Genomic DNA, 16,387 nt, shown 5'->3' with positions numbered 1-16,387 from the left:
GAGGAGGAGAAGATGAGAGCCGAAGTTTCAGAAATTAATAAGACGCAAGAAGGTATATGGGATGCGATTGCTATGAATGATTTGAGGCAAAGAGGGGGGAATTTAAGGTTGAGATCGGTACCTGAGGTACAAGGGGAGAACATAAGGGAGAATTTGACATCAGAAATTGCACAATGGTTAGGTATGGAAGTGGAAGATGTGATGAAAACAATTCAAAGTGTATTTCAGATTAAGACAAGATCTGTTAAAGCAAAGAAATTTCCAGGCGATTGTCTAATCATTTTTAAAGACAGAGAAATGAAGAATTTGATATTACAGAAAAATAGAGAAAAAAGATTGATAATTGATGGAAATTCTATAATCATCTTTAAAGACATTCCACTTCGCTTGTTGAAAAAACGAGATCCTTACAAGCCATTGACACAAACTTTGAGAAAAAACCAAATTGAATTTAAATGGGAATTCCCAGAAGCGATTTCCTTTTTTTATAAAGGGAAAAAGTTTAAACTTACAAACCCAGATGAAACACAGAAGTTTATGAGAAGATACAAGGAATTGGGAAGAGAAGAAGAAGCAGCTGGAGCTGGAGCGGGAACAGGATTTGGGGGCCCGGCGGGAGTGGATGGAGGGGAGAGGGATCAGAAGGAGGAATTAGGAGACAGAGAGGAAGAAGAACAGGAAGAAGAGGAGGAACAGGAAAAAGAAGAAGAAGAACAGGTTTAAGACTTTAACTTATTTGATTTACAAAAAAAGAACACAAGATGGCGCTGAAAGTATGGACTTGGAATATTAATGGGATCAACGATTAAAAAAAACGCAATAAAATTGAATATTATCTGAAGAGGAAGAATTTGGACATTATTTGTTTACAAGAGACTCATGTGGCGAGAAGACATAGAAAGGTATTAATTAATAAGAAATTAGGAAACGAATTTATTTCATCCGACAGAAGCAAGAAGAGAGGGGTGGTGTTGTATATAAAAAACAAATTGGAAGCTCAGCAGATTTTCAAAGATGAAGAAGGTAGGGTTATGGCAGTTCAAGTCAAATGGCAAGGTGAAAAATTGATAATAGTCGGGATCTACGCACCTAATGGAAAGAAAACTGATTTCTACAAAGAATTGGAGGAAAAGTTACTTGAATTTATGGACCAGAAAATTATAATAATGGGTGATATGAATGGAGTGGTGTCAATCGAAAGGGATAGACTAAGAGCAAGTGGGAAAGTTAAAGAAGGGAAACTACCTAAGACTTTTTTTTCAATGATTGAGAATTGTAATTTGGTAGATATCTGGAGATTAAAACACCCATTAGAAAAACAATTCACTTATCACTCAGAAGCAAATCAGTCAATGTCAAGAATTGATCAGGTTTGGATTTCTAGTGAATTAACACCAAGAATTTCTAAAACTGAAATACAGCCAAAGGTAATGTCGGATCATAATGCAATAAAGTGTGTTATAAAAGGAATAGAAGAAAAATCCTTTCAATGGAGAATGAATGAGAGTCTTTTGGATGATCAGAAAATAATAGAAAAGGTACGTAAGAACTTAACAGACTATTTTGTGAACAACTGTAATAAGGGTACGAAAATTAGTACGGTATGGGATGCCAGCAAAGCGGTGATGCGGGGTTTTTTTATTCAGCAAAATACGATTAAAAACAAATTTAGAGGAAAAGGGAGGAAAGAAATTTTAAAACAAATAATGGAAAATGAGAAGAATTTAATTGAAAAACCAAATAATTCGAAAATAAAGCAAAATATTAAAATATTACAAACTCAATTTGCAATGATAATAAATAAAGAAGTAGAATGGAATATTAAAAGAATGAGACAGAAAATTTTTGAATTTGCAAACAAGTCTGGAAAATGGCTGGCATGGCAAATTAAGAAAAGAAAGGAACAGAATACAATTAACAAAATTATAGTGGATGGGAAAGAAACAGATAATCCGAAAGAAATTAGAAAAGGGTTCGTAGATTTTTATAGACATTTATATAAAAGAACTGAGGAAAAGTGATATTAAAAAAATAGAATTCCTGAGGGAAAAGGAGGTGCAAAAAATCCCGACTGATAAAAAAGACAGACTGAATGACCCAATTGAAACAGAGGAGATAAAAGAAGCTATAAAAGAATTGAAAAGTGGAAAGACACCAGGACCGGATGGATTCACTGCAAGATACTATAAATAAATGAAACACATCCTTTCTGTGCCAATGAAACGAGTTATGAATAATATATTAAAGAAGGGAGAATTACCTGAAACATGGAAAGAAGCATATATTACATTTATTCCGAAGCAAGACTCTGATTTAATGCAAGTAAAGAATTATCGGCCAGTTTCGTTGTTGAATAATGATTATAAATTATTTGCAAGCATATTAGCGAGCAGGATGCAAAAAATACTGAAAGAAATTATACATAAAGATCAGGCAGGTTTTCTTCCTGGCAGACAGATGAAAGATAACATAAGGAACATAGTTAATATTATTCAATATCTGACAGCCAGGAATGAAAAACAAGCAATGTTAATTTTTGTGGATGCGGAAAAGGCCTTTGATAATATATCTTGGGAATTTATGCTTAAAAATTTGGAATTGATGGACATGGGTCAATCCTTCCTAAATGGTTTAAGAGCTATATATACTGAGCAGAAAGCAAAATTGATTGTAAATAATATAACAACAGACAATATTGTAATTGCTAAAGGCACAAGACAAGGATGCCCCCTTTCTCCACTATTATTCATATAGGTACTGGAAGTACTTCTAAGGTCGATAAGGAAAAATGAGTTGATAAAGGGTGTTACAGTCGGACAGAATGAATATAAGGTAAAAGCCTTTGCTGATGACTTGGTATTAACAATTGAAGAACCATCAATAAGTATTAAGGAAGTAATAGAGGAGCTAGAACAGTTCGGTCAAGTGGCAGGTTTTTAATTGAACAAAAGGAAGACTAAGATATTGGTTAAAAATATGGAACAGGAACTGGTTAAAACATTGCAACAACAGATAGGTATAGAAGTGGTTAAAAAAAATTAAATATTTAGGAATTTGGTTAACTCCCCAAAATATTGATCTGTTTCAAAATAATTATACACCAATGTGGAATAGTGTGAAAAGAGACTTAGAGGTATGGGGAAGGTTGAAATTATCATTCTGGGGAAGGATATCAGCAATAAAGATGAACGTGCTACCAAAGATGTTATTTCTGTTTCAGACAATTCCAATAATCAAAGGGGCAGCAATATTTAAAGAGTGGCAGAAGATAATTTCAAGATATATCTGGCAGGGTAAGAAGCCAAGAATACAATATAAGTTATTAACAGATGCTAAGGAAAGAGGAGGCTTCGCCCTGCCGGACTTGAAATTATATTATGAAGCATCGTGCCTCTGTTGGTTGAAGGAGTGGATGAAATTGGAAAATACAGAACTGTTGGATTTAGAAGGTTATGATAATAGATTTGGTTGGCACGCATATTTATGGTATGATAAGAAAAAGGTCCATAAAGGATTTGGAAATCACATACTTCGAAGATCTCTTATTGAAATCTGGGATAGGTATAAAAACCTATTGGAACAAAAAACACCACATTGGTTGTCTCCATTAGAAATGATGTGTGTAAAAAAGGTCAATGTGAGTGGGAAGTGGATAACATATGGGGAATTGGAAATTAAAGAAGGAGGAAAATGGAAATTGAAACCATATGAAGAAGTGAAAGAGTATGTTAATGATTGGTTACATTATTATCAAGTTAATGAAGTGTTTAAACAAGATATCAAAGAAAATGGTTTCTGTGAAAAAGAATCGAGGTTTCAACAAGAAATACTGAATAATGACTTTAAAATTCTGTCTAAAATGTATAAGTTACTGCTTGAATGGCACTTGAAAGCTGAGGAGGTAAAATCAGTTATGATTCATTGGGCAAAAGACTTAGGATATAATATTCAGTTAAGTGATTGGGTCAAACTATGGAAAGAGGGTTTGAGATGTCAGGAAACTGACATCGGAGCAGAGTGGAGAGGCTAGGCTCCCCAATGATGCCGGAGAGGGAACCAGTACAGGGGTAGAGAGGGCTTCCGCTGGGGAAGAAAGGCAAGGTGACACCAGGAAGAAAGAAGGGATTGAGAGCACTTCGGAGGGGAGGCTCCGAGACTCTTCAAATGAGGTCAGTGAGGAGAGTGGAGGACCACCGGTGGGGACGCCCACTCTGCGCAGAAGGCTTCCGCGCAGAGAGGCGAGAAGGAGGCTGTCCGTGAAGGAATTCTTATGTTGGAAGAAGTTTAGGAAACGCCCACTGACGGATTCTGCCAGCGACTGAAGCAGTCGTGCCCAAGGGGGGCTGCTCAGCCGGGGAAAACGCAACCGCCTCACGCAGTTTGGAGCAGGTGGAGGTTACACACAAGCAACCCCAATTCCCATGATAGCAATCCGTCAGTCTCTTACGTTGCTTGTGTGAAGGAGAACAGGTGCATCGTCATGAGTCAAACCGGAGGAGCCGGCGCAGGAGAGGGGGCCAAGGGAGGACCAAGTCTGGAGGAGAGAAACCGAGACTTGGAGCAGCAACTGGCTCTACTAGCGGCGCGGCTGGATGAAAGGAGGACTCAGGATGCCCAGGGGAAGATTACCCCCATCGCAAGGAAGGTACCAGGACTAGTGCAGAAGTTTGGGGGCAACCCCAGAGATTATAATGCATTTAAAACAGAGGTGCAGTATGTACTGGACCTGCAGTATGATGACTTTGCAGACGATGGGGGGAGAGTCGCTTTCGTGGTGGGGCACCTGGAAGGGCGGGCCAGAGATTGGGTCCGGCCCTTGATGGCGGCGGAAAATGCTGCTTTGAAGGATCTGAGAAAGTTTTTTAGCGCCATGGACCACATGTTCTCGAGTGATGTGGAACTAAGTGTAACTCGCAAGGAGCTGATGGGGTGCAAACAAGGGAACCAGTCAGTGAGAGAGTACTGGTCACGATTTGCGATGTTGATCCATAAACTTGGGTGGGATCTCAGCTCCGAACCCATGCAAATGTTATTTGAGGAAGGTTTATCTTCTTGGGTGCGAGATGAACTTTCCCGCTCACCCCACCCGGAGTCGATGGACCAGCTGACTAAGTTGGCGCTCGCTGTGGGAGTTCGGCAAGAAACGCGCGCTCTGGAAAGGCGGGAATGCAGAGGAGAGCGTTGGCATGACAACCGCATTCCAGACGTGCTGGCGTCAACGGTGCCACCCGAGGAGCCAATGCAGATTGGAGGAGCGCGCGCGCGCGGGATTTCAAACTCCAGCGAGGTCCGTAAGAAGGAGGGGAAAGCCAACACAAGTGTTTCCTCTGCCAGCAGCCGGGACATTTTGCCAGAGTGTGCCCTCAGAAGAAGGCGTGGCAGGGAATGGTGGGGGCAGTGGGGAGTGAGGAGGAAAGGGCTAAGTCGCAGGGAAATGAGAGTGCTTGGCTGCAGGAAAAAGGGCACAGCAGCCAGGCGAACAACCAGTAGAAGTGCCCAAACCAGACCCCCCTCGAGCTGCCATAGTGATAGAGGTGGTGCTAGAACTCCCAAACGGACACCCGATCAAAGTGAAGGCGCTGCTGGATTCAGGCAGCTCTTGTAACTTCTTTAGCAAGGATTTTGCCCTGGAACACCAGCTCCAGGTGGTGCCGCTAGAACACCCTTTGCATGTAACAACCATTGATGGAAGAGAACTATTGGGGGGGGGAAGTGACCCACCAGACCCCGCCCATGAGAATGACGGTTTCCAGACACACAGAGACAATTGCCTTCCACGTAGCCACCTTAGCAGGACCACCGATCATACTGGGAATGAGTTGGCTAGCGTTGCACGACCCAGTGGTAGGGTGGCACCAGCTGACAGTGACCTTTGGTTCGTCACACTGCGTAGAGCACTGTCACAGGGGGGAAAACCCAAGGATGGCAGTAGCCAGAGTGGCAGGGATGGCGGTAGGGGAAAAAGGAAAGGTACCACCTCAATATGCAGACTTAGAAGACGTTTTTAGCGAGAAGGAGGCGGATAGACTACCCCCCCACAGGCCTTTTGACTGTCAAATCAACCTACTTCCAGACGCGCAGCTGCCAGTGGGAAAGTTGTACGCCATGTCAGATAGAGAGGTGCAGGAGTTGCGGAAGTTTATAGACAAGAACCTGAAGAGAGGGTTTATACGAGAATCCAGGGCGGTGGGAGGTAGTCCAGTGTTCTTTGTGGACAAACGAGACTCCAAGGAGCCTAGGCTTGTAGTTGATTACCGCGGGTTAAACCGGGTGTCGGAACCCGTGGCCTTCCCTATGCCCAGAATTGACGACATATTGACCAGGGTAAGGAAGGGGAAGATTTTTACCATGCTGGACCTGCGGGGGGCATACAATTTGATAAGGATGAGGGAGGGGGATGAATGGAAAACCACCATGTTCACTCCTCTGGGTGCCTTTGAGTACTTAGTTATGCCCTTCGGATTACAATCGGGTTCAAGCACCTTTCAAGCATTTATGCATCACGTGCTTGGGGCATTGCTGTACAAGAATTGCGTGGCGTTCTTGGACGACGTGTTGATCTACTCGGAGAATGAGGAGCAGCATGTGAAGGACGTCAGGGAGGTGCTGAAGAGACTGCAGGAGCACCAGTTGTGGGTCAAGCTGGAGAAGTGCCAGTTCCACGCCCGAGAGGTGGAGTTCCTGGGTTACAGGTTGTCGGACAAAGGTTTAGCCATGGACCCAGGAAAGGTGCAAGCAGTACTAGAATGGAAGCTTCCTAAGAGCTGGAAGGACGTGCAAAGGTTCTTGGGGTTTGGAAATTTCTATAGGAAGTTCATCAAGAACTTCGCCCATTTGACGGCACCCATAACAGATTGTCTCAGCAGCAAGAAGAAGTTTGAATGGACGGAAGAGGCACAGCGGTCTTTTGAAAAGCTTAAGAAGGTGTTCGCCTCGGAAGAGCAACTCCTACATGTAGATCTACGGAAGCCGATGAGGCTGGAGACCGACACGTCAGACAGAGCGGTGGGGAGCATATTGCTCCAGCCGGGAGATAAGGGAATGTGGAAGCCGTGCGCCTTTTTCTCAAGGAAACTGAACAAGTCAGAACAAAATTACACGGTGTATGATCGGGAGCTGCTGGCTATCCACGAGGCCTTCAGGCGCTGGAGACATTTTTTGATAGGTGCACAACACAAGATCCAGGTGTGCACTGACCACAAGAACCTGGAATATTGGAGAACTGCACGAGTGTTGAACCAAAGACAGGTGTGATGGGCACAGGAGTTCTCCAAGTTTAATTTTGAGATTAGGTATGTGCCTGGGAAGGAAAATGTCAGAGCAGACGCTCTCTCACGCAAGCCAGAGTACTCAGAAGGGGAGGGGGTGCCTGAAGTGCGGCATGTCATACCCGAGGACCGATGGGTGTGTGGGGGAGTGTTGGTAGGGAGACAAGAGCTAGCTGGGTTGACGAGGGAGGACCAGTATGCACAAACCAAAATCAGGGAAATCCGAAATGCCGGAGATAATCGGGGGGGGGGGGTTGAGGTTAAGGAGGGGGCTTTGTACTACAAGGGTGCGCTGTACATACCAGAGGGGGATTTGAGGAGAAGAATACTCAAACAACTACATGACAGCCCCACAGCAGGACATTTTGGCCAATACAAAACAATGCTACTGGTAACCAGGGAGTTCTGGTGGCCACGGGTGAGGGAGGATGTCAAAGAATACGTACGTGGGTGCCAGCGCTGCCAGCGAGCAAAGGGAGAGAGGGCAGTGCCAGCGGGGTTACTGGAGCCTTTGCCTACGCCAGAGAGACCATGGGAGGTGGTATCAGTTGATTTTATGACTGATTTACCCAAGGCCAGGGGGAAGACGGCGGTAATGGTGGTAGTTGACCTGATGACTAAAATGTGCCATTTTATTGCTTGCTCGCATGCGGTCTCGGCTGAAGAGACAGCTAAGCTGTTTGTAGAGCATGTGTTCAGGCTGCATGGCGCCCCCTTGAGGATTGTATCCGACAGAGGCCGGCAATTTACGTCCAGATTCCGGAGGAAGCTGATGAGCTTGCTGGACGTGGAGGTGAGCTTCTCGACTGCGAGACATCCAGAGACCAACGGACAAGCAGAAAGAGCCAATAGCATACTCCAACAATACTTACGTTGCTATGTCAACAACAGGGAGAACGATTGGGTGGACAAATTAGCGTTGGCGGAGTTTGCATACAATAACGCGGAACATGTATCCACGGGGATGAGCCCATTCATGGCGAATTACGGGTGTCACCCCAGGGCCTTTCCCGGGGAGGGGGAGGGGAGGGGGAGTGTTCCAGCGGCGGAGCATTTTGTGGAAGAGATGGAGGCTTTACACCAACAGCTTAAAATTAATCTAGAAAGAGCCAAGGAAGAGTACAAGAGGCAGGCAGATAAGCACCGCAGAGAAGGGGAAACCATAAGAGTGGGAGACCAGGTGTGGTTGTCCACCAGAGGGTTACCATTCAAAGGAGGGTGTAAGAAATTACGGCCCAAAAGATTGGGACCGTTCGAGGTAACCCAACAGGTGAATCCGGTAGCTTTTAGGCTCAAATTGCCTCCCAACATGAGATTGCATCCGGTAATCCACAGGTCCTTGCTCTCACCGTTCAGGGAGGGAAGTGAACAGCTGGGTCAAGAAGGAGAATCGCCCTTGTATCCACAGATGGAGGAAAGAGAACTCAGCGGGCATGCAGCTGAAATTCTCGACTCAAGATGGAAAGGGGGGCGAGTGGAGTATTTGGTAGCTTGGGAGGGGGAGTCAGAAGCGGAAAACACATGGGTTCCAGCAGAAGAGGTTGGGGATGAGTATATGCAAGACGCTTTCCATCGCAGGTACCCAAGGAAACCCAAACCAAGAGAGAGGTTCTGGGAGGAGCAATTTGAGACCACAGATGATGAAGAAGAGTTTGTGGGATTTCCCGACTCGGAGGAGGGGGAGGGGGAAGGGGAATTGTTCGAAGGGGAAGAATCCGACAGGGAAGATTGGGAAGGGGGAAGACACAGCAGCAGATGGAAAGGGGTGTTTGAATCATCAGATGGAGAGGATAGTTCCTTCCGGGGGTTCCCGGTGTCTCCGTCCAAGGAAGGGGCGGGGGAGGAGGAGGGCCCTGGGAGGGAGGTGGATGTCAGGAAACTGACATCGGAGCAGAGTGGAGAGGCTAGGCTCCCCAATGATGCCGGAGAGGGAACCAGTACAGGGGTAGAGAGGGCTTCCGCTGGGGAAGAAAGGCAAGGTGACACCAGGAAGAAAGAAGGGATTGAGAGCACTTCGGAGGGGAGGCTCCGAGACTCTTCAAGTGAGGTCAGTGAGGAGAGTGGAGGACCACCGGTGGGGACGCCCACTCTGCGCAGAAGGCTTCCGCGCAGAGAGGCGAGAAGGAGGCTGTCCGTGAAGGAATTCTTATGTTGGAAGAAGTTTAGGAAACGCCCACTGACGGATTCTGCCAGCGACTGAAGCAGTCGTGCCCAAGGGGGGCTGCTCAGCCGGGGAAAACGCAACCGCCTCACGCAGTTTGGAGCAGGTGGAGGTTACACACAAGCAACCCCAATTCCCATGATATGAGATTTACTGCATGTAATGCATTAAAAGAAAATGTGATGAAGATGATGTATAGATGGTACATCACACCAGTTAAGTTAGCAAAAATGTATAAAGTTAGTAATAAATGTTGGAAATGCAAAGAAAAAGAAGGAACATTTCATCATATGTAGTAGGAATGTAAAAAGGTGAAATGTTTCTGGGAGATGATATATAATAAGCTGAAAAAAATGTTGAAATACACTTTTATTAAAAAACCAGAAGCAATTTTTTTAGGTATTGTTGGAAATGATATAAACAGGAAAGATTGTAAGTTGTTTTTATATGCAGTAACAGCAGCAAGAATATTATTGGCCCAAAAATGGAAGCAAGAAGAACTACCAACATTAGAAGAATGGAGGATGAAATTGATGGGCTACGCAGAATTAGACAAGCTAACAGGAAGGATCCGAGACCGTCGGGACCAGAGGTTTACCGAAGACTGGACTAAATTTACTGAGTATCTGAAAAGTATTTGTGATGATCAGATTATGTTTGTATGACTACAAGAAGTTCTGTGAGGAGTAACTTAAGAAATATTGGAAAAATGGAAAGGGAAAAACGATTTGTTAGAAAATGGAAAGGCAATATTAAGTTAAGAATTGCAGGAGAAATAATCAAGATGGAAGACTATCAGAGATGCTGAAGGAAGTCCAAATAAGGATATATGTATAATAATTTGTGTGGTATGTCTTTAAAATTTTTGTATGCTAAAAATTAATTTTAAAAATTATTATTATTATTAATATGCGCAAGTTTTTGTTATGTTGTCCTAAAATGCCACTACTCTTTTGTCTCTTCCTTCTGAAGGATCCCGGTGAACAAGCAAAACGCCCTTGAAACAAACACACACACACACACACACACACACACACACACAAACAAACAAACAAGAGAACAAAACAAGACAGGGCTGTGCACTACAAACCATCCCAAAATAAACCTCCATTCCCCATCAATCAACATTGGGCTAAAAGCTATAGAACACAAAGTGACATGCACCTAAAAACTGGTTTTGAAATAGCCTTGGTCTTGCCTAGTCCCTCAGCCTTGTGAGTTTGGGAGCTAGTCTGCAATGGAGGATTCCATTGTTGAATTAACCAAGCAAGGGTCATAGTTGCCACCTATGTACCTTGTGGTTGCTCTGTGCCAGAGGGCAAATGGGGGTGGGCCTCCTCCCTCGCCTGGCTGGGAAGGAGAAAGGAAAAGGTCAGAGTTGTGTGAGAGAGCTAGGCTGGAAGTTGGCAGAAGTCACAGAGAGAGAGCCATGCCTGATTTCTTCTTGATTCGAAGGCTGTAACTGGAAGAAGCAAGACCTTCTGGGGCGTTAATGCTGTGAGCCTCTCCATCTTAGGCTCAGGATGTATATGTGTGTGAATAAACCATATACAGTGGTACCTCGCAAGACGAATGCCTCGCAAGACAAAAAACTCGCTAGACGAAAGGTTTTTCCGTTTTCGATTTGCCTCGCAAGGCGAATTTCCCTATGGGCTTGCTTCGCAAGACGAAAACGTCTCGCGACTTTGTTTCCTTTGTCTAAAAACCGTTAAAACCAAGGGTGCTTAGCTTGAACAGCTGCAGTTGCGACTTGACTTCGAGGAGCAACTGTTAGCACGTGGTTTGGTAGCCTTTTCTCAGACTTTGCTCACTTTTGAAGCTTTTCCAAAACTTTTCCAGAACTTCTCTTGCATCCATTTGGTAAGTTAAACTTTTAAAACTTTTTTGGGGGGTTTTGGATTTTGGGTTGGGGTGTTTGGGATTCAAGGACTTGGTGTTGTGGGGGGGTTTGCGATAATCTGGGAGCTTGTGGGGCTTTTTTGGGAATTTTTATGATTTTCTGTGACCATTGGGCCAGGTTGTTTTTTTTTGAAATTTTTTCTGAGTTTGAATTTCTGAGTGCTGGCTGGCTGGGGGAACAGTTGGGGAGGTTTCTGCAGGAATCTGGGAGCTTGTGGGGCTTTTTTGGGAATTTTTATGATTTTCTGTGACCATTGGGCCAGGTTGTTGTTTTTTTGAAATTTTTTCTGAGTTTGAATTTCTGAGTGCTGGCTGGCTGGGGGAACAGTTGGGGAGGTTTCTGCAGGAATCTGGGAGCTTGTGGGGCTTTTTTGGGAATTTTTATGATTTTCTGTGACCATTGGGCCAGGTTGTTTTTTTTTGAAAATTTTTCTGAGTTTGAATTTCTGAGTGCTGGCTGGCTGGGGGAACAGTTGGGGAGGTTTCTGCAGGAATCTGGGAGCTTGTGGGGCTTTTTTGGGAATTTTTATGATTTTCTGTGACCATTGGGCCAGGTTGTTTTTTTTTGAAAATTTTTCTGAGTTTGAATTTCTGAGTGCTGGCTGGCTGGGGGAACAGTTGGGGAGGTTTCTGCAGGAATCTGGGACCATTGGGCCATGTTGTTATTTTTTGAAATTTTTATTTGTCTGGGTGGGGGAACAGTTGGGGAGGGGTTTGCAGCAGTTGGGGAGGGGCTGGGGGAGCAGTTGGGGAGGGGTTTGCAATTTCTGTGTTGTGGGTGGGTGGGTGTCTGTGGGAGCGGTTGAGGTTTTTGAAGACATTGGTGATTTTTGAAGCTTTTCCAAAACTTATTTTGCAGCCATTTGAGGTTTCTTTTTCACAATTAAATTTTTATTCAATATTTACAAAAAAAAAGAGTATCAACAAAAGCCGTGAAATACATACACAAATTTACACATAGTGATCCCTTCCCTATGTTATACAAACACAAACTATACCCTAAGAACTCATAATAAGAAAATAATAATAATAGTAAGGTCTTAGGTTCTATCGAACCTTTGACTTCCCTTCATCCATTTGGTAAGCGTCCTGTAAAGTTCCCTATTTGCGTATTTAAATATTACAGTTATGATTAATCACTGTTAGAGTTGCTCTAGTACCGCCAGTTCCTCTACGTATCCATTCCAATATATTTCCAAAATTTATTCCAATTTTTTTTGACTTTCTGATCATCTTGGTCTCGTATTCTACCTGTTAGCCTATCGAGCTCAGCATAGTTTATCATTTTATCCTGCCAGTCCATTATCGTAGGTACAAGTTCTGTTTTCCAGTTTTGTGCCAGCATAATTCTTGCGGCTGTGGTGGCATAAAGAAATATTTTTTTATCTTCATTTTTTATCTCTTTACTCATAATTCCCAGCAAGAAAGCCTCCGGCTTCTTGGGGAATGTATATTTTAGCATTTTTTTGAGCTCATTATATATTGCTTCCCAAAAAGCCTTCACCTTCCTGCATCGCCACCACATATGGTAAAGATCTCCCTCCACCTCTCCACATTTCCAACAAGTCCTATTCTTTAATCTATACATTTTAGCCAGTTTCACCGGGGTAAGATACCATCTATACAACATTTTCCAGATGTTCTCTCTCAAAGCCGTACATGCCGTGAACTTAATATTCCTATTCCACAATTCCACCCACCTATCAAATTCTATGTTGTATCCAAAGTCAATTGCCCATTTAATCATAGCCTCTTTGACTTCCTCGTCTTTGGTATACCATTCCAGCAGGATATCATATATTTTAGACAATATTTTACTCTTACCTTCTACTATCTCTATATTAAATTTTGATTTTTTGTCTTCAAATCCTCTTTTCCTTTTATCCTCATTTAACAGATCGTTTACCTGATGGTATTGTAACCAACCAGTGAATAGGTCTTTTATTTCTTCATAAGGTTTGAGTTTGAACCCTTGCTCTGTTTTTCTTACCAAATCCTCGTACGTAGCACTCTTCCCCTCCATGTTAACTTTCTTTATCGCTAATACTTCCATTGGTGAAATCCACCAGGGCGTCTTTCTCTCAATGAGGTTTTTGTTTCTCTCCCAAATCTGATAGATAGGTCCCCTAAATACATGATTTAAGAAGGCTCTATGAACTTTCACTTTCTCATACCAGAGGTATGCATGCCACCCATACCGGTTATTAAACCCCTCCAAATCCAATAGATCTTCATTCTCTAATTTAATCCAATCCCTCAACCAAAGTAGGCACGCTGCCTCGTAATATATACTCAATTCTGGTAGAGCGAAACCTCCTCTTTCTTGTTTATCTATCAATATTTTCATTTTAATCCGTGGTCGTTTCCCCTGCCAGATAAATTTCGCCAGGATTCTCTGCCATTCCTTACATTGTTTCACGCCCTTAATAACTGGGAGGGTCTGAAATAGGAACAGCATTCTCGGCAAGATGTTCATTTTCACCACTGCTATCCTTCCCAAGAAGGAGAGTTTCATCCTCCCCCAAATTTCGATGTCTTTTTTTATCTTCTTCCATGTAACCTCATAGTTGTCCTTATATAAGTTTATATTTTTAGCCGTAATCCACACTCCCAAATATTTCACTTTCCTGGCTACCGTAATTTCTACCTTTCTTTCTAGCTCTGTCATCTCTTCCTTAGTTAAGTTTTTAACTAACATTTTAGTTTTACTCTTATTTACCCTAAATCCTGCCACGGCTCCAAATTCCTCAATTGTTTGTAGGGCTTCCTCTGTACTGTCCTTTGGTTCCTCTAAAGTCAGCACAATGTCGTCTGCATAGGCTTTGATCTTAAATTCTCTCTTTCCTACCTTAATCCCCCTCACTTTCTTTGATTCCCTCAGTCTCTCATTAAGTATTTCCAACACTATAATAAATAATAAGGGGGACAGGGGGCAGCCTTGTCTGGTCCCTTTGTAAATATTAAAGTACTCTGTTGTGGTATTATTTATGACCAACTTTGCTTTCTGCTCTTTATATATTGCTTCAATGCCCCTTCTAAATTTTTCCCCTATTCCTATCATTTCCAAACTCCTCTTTAGAAAATCCCACGAGATGTTATCAAATGCTTTTTCTGCATCTATGAAAACCAGTGCCGCCTTTCTATCTATATTCAAATCCAAATATTCAATGATGTCTATCAGATTCCTTACATTGTCCCGTAATTGTCTCCCTGGAAGGAAGCCTGTTTGGTCTTTATGTATTTTATTAGTCATAACCCTTTTTAACCTTTCCGCCATTATATCTGCGAATAACTTATAGTCATTATTTAACAGTGAAATTGGTCTATAATTTTTAACATCCAAATTATCCACACACAAAAAAAAGCCATTTGAGGTTTCTGAAGACTTCGGTGATTGATTGTTGAAGCTTTTCCAGAACTTCTCTTGCATCCATTTGGTAAGTTAAAATTTTAAAACTTTTTTGGATTTTGGATTTTGGGTTGGGGTGTTTGGGATTCAAGGCCTTGGTTCTGGGTTTTAATTTCTGTGTGGTGGGTGGCTGGGTGCTTTTGTATTTTTTGGATTTGAAGCACATCACTGATTTTTTTTTCTTTTTCTGAGTTTACGAAGGTAAGAGCTGTGCTGCCATGGGACCCAAGAAGACTGCTGCTGCGGTGGCCGGCGAGAGGAAGAAGGAGAAGGTGACGCTGGAAATGAAGAAGGAGATCATCCGGAAGCACGACGGCGGAATGCGTGTGACGGACATCGCCAGGGAGTACGGGAGGAATCCATCAACCATCGGGACCATCCTGAAGATGAGGGAGAAGATCCTGGCGACTGATGCAGCCAAGGGAGTCACCAGGATCGTGAAAAACCTCCCAGCTGTTCTGGAGGAGGTCGAGAAGTTGCTGCTCATCTGGGACTTCCGGGTTGGCGCCATCGCCGAATGGCGGACTCCCTCCGAGCTCCGGAGGGAGCCTGCTCGGCAGGGGCTGGGTCCTACCGCGCCGGTGACGCGGGGACCCTTAAAAACCACAGGCACGGAGCCCGTGGACATGGGTGACTCGGCTGGCACCGTTAGCGCCCTCCCGACTCGTGAAGGAGCCTTTTTAAAGGCTACGGATCGGGTGCCGGGGAGTGGCGTGGTGCTTTGAGTCCTCTGCTTTCCCTGCCGAGCGAAGCCGCATGCCATCCGGCGGAGAGCGCTGACTTCTTCCATTGAAAATTCGGACTTTTAACAACAACCCGTGAGTAATTGGGAAACTGGGTTTAAAAGGGAAAAAAAGGAATCTTTTTTTGGATTTGGCACGAGCGGGGGGGGGGATCCAAAAAGGAAGTCAGTCCCCCTCCCTACTGTAAACATTTTAAAACAAGGACTGGGTAACCAAGGTCTAAAAAGAAGCGTATTTCTGACAAAAATTAAGAATTCCACGATGGAAAACTACAAGAACTGTGCTGGAGGAGAAGAGTGGAGGGAGAAGGAAAACGCAACCCCCCCCCCCCGGGAACCGGGGCGATTTGTGAGACAGCCTGGTGAAAAGAGACGGAGACTTTGACAGCTGTCAAAGTAGTTGTCAAAGTCGGAAAATTTAAAGAGGACTCTGCTATGAGGACTTTGCTAGTTAATTTCGTTACAATTTGCTACGATTTGGATACAAAATGTTGAAAATATGGAACAACAATCGGTCTTTTGGATCAGAGGAAACAAAGTTACTACAATCCCCCTAGAGGGGTTTCGGGACATTACAAATATGGTCGTAAGTGGAAAAATACTCTTGGAATTGTACAGGACTTGTTATCTCCTGGGAAAGCTGCAAAACTGAATTAGTATTTTGTCTACAGGGGTGCTTACATTAAAGGAGACAATAGAATTTTCTATTGAAGAAAGGAAGGGACTGAACGCAAGTTTTTGTTCCTGAATAACAACAACCCCTGTAGAGCTACTAAATTTCTGAATTAGAACGTTTAACTTTAAAAAAACTGGCAAGGAACTGGGGGAAAGTCTGATTATGGATCTAAGACTTCCAGGCAGACAACAGACAGACTGATGGACATGGGGAATCTAAACCGGGGAAGGGG

The sequence above is a fragment of the Podarcis muralis genome, chromosome W (assembly GCF_964188315.1).
Source record: "Podarcis muralis chromosome W, rPodMur119.hap1.1, whole genome shotgun sequence".
NCBI lineage: Eukaryota > Metazoa > Chordata > Lepidosauria > Squamata > Lacertidae > Podarcis > Podarcis muralis.
This window is presented reverse-complemented; position numbering follows the sequence as displayed.